Source organism: Nasonia vitripennis (assembly GCF_009193385.2).
Source record: "Nasonia vitripennis strain AsymCx chromosome 4 unlocalized genomic scaffold, Nvit_psr_1.1 chr4_random0003, whole genome shotgun sequence".
Classification (NCBI taxonomy): domain Eukaryota; kingdom Metazoa; phylum Arthropoda; class Insecta; order Hymenoptera; family Pteromalidae; genus Nasonia; species Nasonia vitripennis.
In genome coordinates this window covers 5,575,443-5,581,769 of record NW_022279638.1, presented here as the reverse complement: position 1 = coordinate 5,581,769, position 6,327 = coordinate 5,575,443, and the positions used below count along the sequence as shown (strand labels likewise).

At 35.6% G+C, this 6,327-nt stretch overlaps 1 long non-coding RNA gene across 1 annotated transcript; it reads right to left on the bottom strand.

The window, feature by feature from the left end:
* Positions 1-724: 724 nt before the first annotated feature.
* LOC116417029 lies at positions 725-4,128 on the bottom strand. The gene is made up of 3 exons (XR_004227319.1): positions 1,143-4,128; positions 881-1,066; positions 725-806 (listed from the first exon to the last, which is right to left on the bottom strand). It is a non-coding gene; the product is annotated as an uncharacterized LOC116417029 (long non-coding RNA).
* Between the last annotated feature and the right edge of the window lie 2,199 nt (positions 4,129-6,327).

Here is a 6,327-nt window from a genome sequence, read left to right as displayed (position 1 = left end):
ATGATTACGTATTAGAGTAACAATTATAAAGCTATGAATTTAATATTAGAAAAGGGCGCCGAGATATATCTTCAAGACAAGTGTGACCATTATATACGCGCATACTATTTGCCACGCAGAACGTCTGTCTTTTTAATTGTATGTATAGCATGCGATGAAATGAAAGGGAGGAAGGTAAATCAAAAAGACTTAGAAGATCTACGGTCATATTATCCCAAAGTCTACTACGTATACGAAAGAGCAAAAATTGAATGGAGAAATATGTCCATCACTAAATTTGCACGAAACGTTACGTATAGAGACTTGACAGAAAAACCAATAAACGCATATCTACATGTAACAAGATCCGCTGAATTTGGCGCCAAAGAAAAGGAGAATTATAACGATAAATTTCCAATATACGCTGCCACGATTAGTCACGCATTAAAAATAATAAACGAAAGACGGATTGAATGGGAAGACACGTAAAAGGATTTGGCAAAAATCACATTAGAAACTTTTCCCGACTCCATAACAGAACGAATCGCTTACTAGTTATGTCTAAATTAATACTCATGATAATCGACAAGAGGTTCGATCGCTCGATCTATAAACACACAAACATGCAGGAATTGAACAATTATTCTAATTAAAGAAAAAAAAATCGGTTAATTCTTTAAGCAATTATTTTAATAATGTATACACAAATACGTTAAATATAATTTAAACTCAATACAACATAACACATAAATGAAATTAAATAACTAAAATTCTCTCCAAAGGACAGCTGAGTCCATATATCCCAAGTCAAATCTGTAGATTCACCGCTGAAATAAGGAAGATTTTGAAATATAAAAACAATAATAAAAAAAAGGATCGAAACCCGTCTATAAACACTCACACCAGTATTCTCCCATCTTATCAATTTCGGTGGCTGACCGCAGGAGTCTTCACAATAAGCACAATTGCGAGCCGCTAGTTGACCGTTCCACGTCTCCGTATGACAAACGACTCATTGGTCAGAAATATTTCCTACTGGAGGAGTCCGAGTATCCGTTACAAACACCGGATAGGATACCTACAAGAACTACGACAATATCATCAATTAAATCTCAAACTAATCAACAAACGTTTTAAGTAAATATCAAGGAACAAATTCTTACCCCGACAATACCTCTCGACAGGAAGAAATTGACATTTGATGGCGACCTCGTGGATTCAAAGCAGATCGGACAGTTCTTCTCAAGGTCCTTGCTACTATGACAAGGCTCCGCGCCCCTCTATAAACAAGCAACTCGATGAAGGAAAATAAACACTAAAAGAAGAATTCAAATCGCAAGCGACAACTTACCTTTTCCGAAAAGGAAAAATGAGAATAACAGTTAACTAAAACAGAATTTCCAGAAAATCCTGTCTCCATTATCACTGTTAGAATCCATGGATGATAAGTCTTGTTAAAGCACCACTTTTAGATTCACAAACGAACTAGTTGCTATTAAGACTTCACAAGCTCGATGAGCAACACGTCAGAGTAACAACAAAAAAAGGATATAAAAAGACAAATTGCGGAGCACACGACGAAGGACGACCAAATTCCGTAAACTGCACGACGAAACTAATCTACCGTAATATTCTATGCCCTCCGTGCATCCCTGACAAACTACCCTACCCCCTCACAGAAGCAAATCAAGAGAAGGAGTAGAGTCGAGTCTGCCGTGCTCCAAACAACAATAGAACGTCACGTAACTACCTGCTCTACTCGAGAGTGGGCGGAGCAGCCATAGGAAGCCGGAAAATAGAGTCTAAACACAAAAGAGATAAAAATAATAAAACATCAACAAATCAGTCATAAGTAAACCTACGCGAGGGAAAGAATGTAAATAATTCGAGTCAACATTCAAAACAAAACAAATATCTGATCCAGTTATTTCCTATTTATCTCACAGAAGAAGAATAGACGCTTACCTTTGGAAAATAACTAGCCGAGCAATAGCCATTTTTAAGCCAAGCTACAAGGAAAAGGTACGAATCATTCAAAATATGGTATCACGACATCAACGATACGCAGTACGGGATTTAATTCGCAGGTGGTTCATCGCCATGACTCCCGAAGAAATGACCTCTATTATACATGCCGCAGTCGAAGTCAATTGTCCCTACACCGTCAGGATATGCTTAGAAACGTATCCGAGAACCCGAGAATTAATTTTAGCCTAATTATTCGAAATAATACGCGGAGGCCAAGAAATAATAACTAAATACAACCGGTGTTTCGCTCGACCCTTTTGACTGAGAAAAGGGGCATGTACTTATGGGCTCTCATTATGCTTCCGCAGCTCAAGAGGAGAAAATAGTGCCTGATGTCCATTGTTCTGGATTACTGAAAGGGAAAAATCGTAATATTTTTATCGTTATAGTTTATCGTTATAGTTTAACTAATAGTAAATATTAGTGCATTGGAGTGGCAATTTACGTTGTTTAATTTTCACAGTGACTATTTATTCTCTCTTTATTTTATGAGGTTAATTAATAGTGATCCTTGTTTCTCTTGTACTCTACTTACTAGCCTTCTGCTTATTTTTGAATATTGTTTGTGGTCAATTTTGCACATTATCGCTGGGGTTTGCGTATAGAGAATTTTTTTTCTTAAACTTTCTTTCCATTCTTCCCGTGATTTGTTGGATTAGTTAAACGAGTACACATTGATCAATTGCGCATTCTTTGTGTAGATGTCTGCATACTCTCTCTTCCGTGATAGCATATTCTTGTCCTTTATAGCATTCTTTCGCGGATTGGTTAGGCCGTAGTTCTGTTATGGTTATTCTTAATTATATATTAATTCTTAATTATTATTGATTAATTCTTTCTTATATATGTTTTTTGTTTGCATAACACTGTCGTAGAACTCGAAGTAAACTATAGAGACTATTCGTACTGATTCTTTTTCTGTTGTTGTACCTCTTTTGTCTTCGCAGGACTTATATCACGAGTGCATATTAGGTGGTTTGTCGGGTGCATAACTCCTTGCAAGTGATTCACCAGAGCCATCCTTCTCACCAGAGCCTCTTTTGCTTCGTCACCAATTTGGTTATTTAAAAGGCTGTTTCCCAATTCATTATATAAAGGAGCTCCTAGGCTCCATAAAAGTACTAGCACATCGCTGTCGTTGTCGAGAGCGGCGGCCTCGACTAGAGTGCAGTTGTCCCTCTCTCTTTCTTTGATGGAGGCGCCCTGGTGTATCTCCCCGATTTCGTCCATCCGGGCTCGCACATTTGCTCCTTTTTCAATTAAGTATCTCGTTATTTGGTGGTGTTTTGCGGCAATCGCGATTTGTAGTGCTGTTCTTCCGTTTTCAGTACGAGCTTCTATGTCATGGCCTGATTCTATAAGTTGTTCTTCTTCTTCATCTTCTCTGATGGCTAACCGTAATGCAGCGACGGGGTCTGTTGCCTTTATCCCTTTAGCTTTCAAGAGCAGTATTAAATGACTTGCTTTCTTATTAATAGCGAAAGTATATAAACATTTTTTCGTAACAGGGCTTATCCGTGCGACTTAAGTACTCTTAGTACATCTTCTCGCCCTGTATTAATTGCCTCGCAATATATATCCTCTCCTTTTTTATTGACTGTTAGTTTGTCGGTGCCTTTTCATTAAAGAAAATACACTAATCTACTGGACCCAGCTCGAAGATCAAGATTTCGCCGTTTATATCTCGGCGGTCCCATAGATCTTTATAATTGACTAATAAATGTAAAAAGGTTGTTAGAAAGCGTCCTGATGAGATTCGTAGTAATTTGTTAATTCTCTGCCAGACTATATCGGTATTATTTCTCCATAGAGCACAATTATATTGTAGTACTTGCACTGGTTTGTCTCCTTTTAAGAACTTAACACATTCGGTGATAAACGCCTCTTCGTTCATTGCTGCTAATGTCCTTACAGTAGGTCTCGTTTCATTGTTTTGATTGATTATTTCACTGACGTAGTTATTTCTTTTGGGTTGAGTTTCCTCGCTTGGTCGTACTTAGCTTGTACTTCGAAGGTATAAATAAATTAGCTGATTATCATTAGCATTTTATCTCATATAAACGCATATTTGTAACTACCAGCTTAAAAAAAATATTAAGCTGATAATACCTGATAAACAGCTGACGTTTTGATACGATTTTAAGCAAATTATCAGCTGATTATAAGCTAATAATCGGCTGATTGTCATCTGCTTTTTTCAGTAGGGTTTGCTTAGATCCTAACTCATATATAACTACCTACTATGCATGGATGCTTATTTTTCTCGAAAAGAAGCCGTAAATCAAATGTATTGACTAAGAACCTCAAGAGAGTAAACTTTCTTTTGCAGATGGAAGAGCACCATAAAGTCTCTCATGCTACATGACAGAAGCTCCAAGGATACAAGAAACATATTATCAAACCATACAAAACATTGTAGAATACGATAACTTAACATGCAATTGCCACAAATGTAAAGCCAGTACAATAATATACGAAGCATCATCAAATAATGCATTCTAATATCTCAAAGTCCTTGAAGCACTAATGGCAAGCGCGATACATAAGAGAGAAATTGACGTAAATTTAACATCAACACGTAAAATAGACCCCTACGTTCTAAACGAGGCCTAACAATAAACAACAAAGGAGAAAAGAAAGAATTAAAGATTATAAACTAAAATAAACTATAATTCAGAACAGATTTCCAGAGAAAGAAATACTGCAGAACATGCTTCAAAAAAGTAAGAGACGAGAAAAAAGAATACATATGAAGAGTCACTGATACCTTCAACGGATCCCTCAAAACGGTACATTGTTGCTCATTCTGCAAGACGCACTACAGAGCAAAATCTAAAACTTTTACAGACGTAACCGAAGTATCAACCTTAATCAACTTAACAAGACTACCCAACACTGAAGAACGAATCACCATCACCACAGAAGAACTAGTAAATTACATACCATTAATAGAATTAAAAGGAAAAAATAATATGAAACAAGAGAACGAGTTAACCTTTTTGGGATTTGAAGATATTTCGGCCATAGAAGCAGAAGAAAAGCTATTAGACGACATCGTAATAAATATAACAGGAATAGAACAAGAACTATCTAAAGATAAAGAGAGAGAGAGAAGAGATTAAAAAGAAATAAAAATATTAATTATGTCACATCAATTTGATTACATTTTAGAATGCACAAAGATAAGGATATTTTCCCACAAGATAACGAAATCCAAATTATAACGGAAACGCCGGAAGACAACTTCATAGATATGGAACTACTGCCAGACATGGAAATACAGAAATTCCCTCTTAGATATAGATATAGATTTCGACATAGACGAATATTTTAAACAATTTGAATTTAAATCAGAACGGACACAATTTATCGGAAACAGTAGAAAAACATCTACGACAATTAACAATGGAAAGACGCATACAACGAGCAAAAACTTTAGAATTTTTCAAATATATAGAAGAGACAACAGATGACGACCCTTACGGACTAATAAATCTTGTTTAGAAAATACTCGCACATACAACGATATGCACACATATACAGCTTATAGCTGTACAAGAGCGGAGCAGAGGACTGAGGGTTGCTACCTGGGTTTCATTGCACCCGACCCACCACCGACGTGACGCTCCCCGGCGTTATAATATCCCCACTGCAAAATGAAGAAGAAATATAAACCAAACACGCATTCCTGACAACTGACTGCTGCATTCTAAGGAATCAAATGGGTAAAAAAGCCATGCAGGAAGCACAAGAAAAGTACAAACGAAACAGCTACAAAACGACGAACTCTGCCCACCAACCTGAATAAAGAAACCCCACAACAAGAAGAGACCAGCAAACGTAAAGCGCAGGTAATAATTTTAAGAAATAAGAATTCTTTTCATCATATTACACTTAACAACTCAATGCCTGTAGTAATTAATCGAATAAATAATTAATTAAATCCTAGTTAATAATAAAAAATTGGAAATAGTGAAAATTCTAATCATGAATTGAGTAGAAATTAGTATACTTGACATCTAAACATTACCTTAGAGTATCGAATTGATAATTAAAAATTGGTGATGGGTAAATATATTGAAAAAAAAACAAATTGAAAAAATAAATAATAAATGAATAAATGAGTTAGTGATGGGTAAGAATGATCGAAATCATAGATTTGAAAATTTCATATTCATAAAGATTAGAAATAAATAAGGATAGATTAAGAAATAATAAGAGAAAGCAAATATTATATAGTGATAAGTAAATAAGAATTAGAATTACAAATTCCAGAAAAACGAATAAAAATTATAATAGAGAGCACTGGTATACATATTA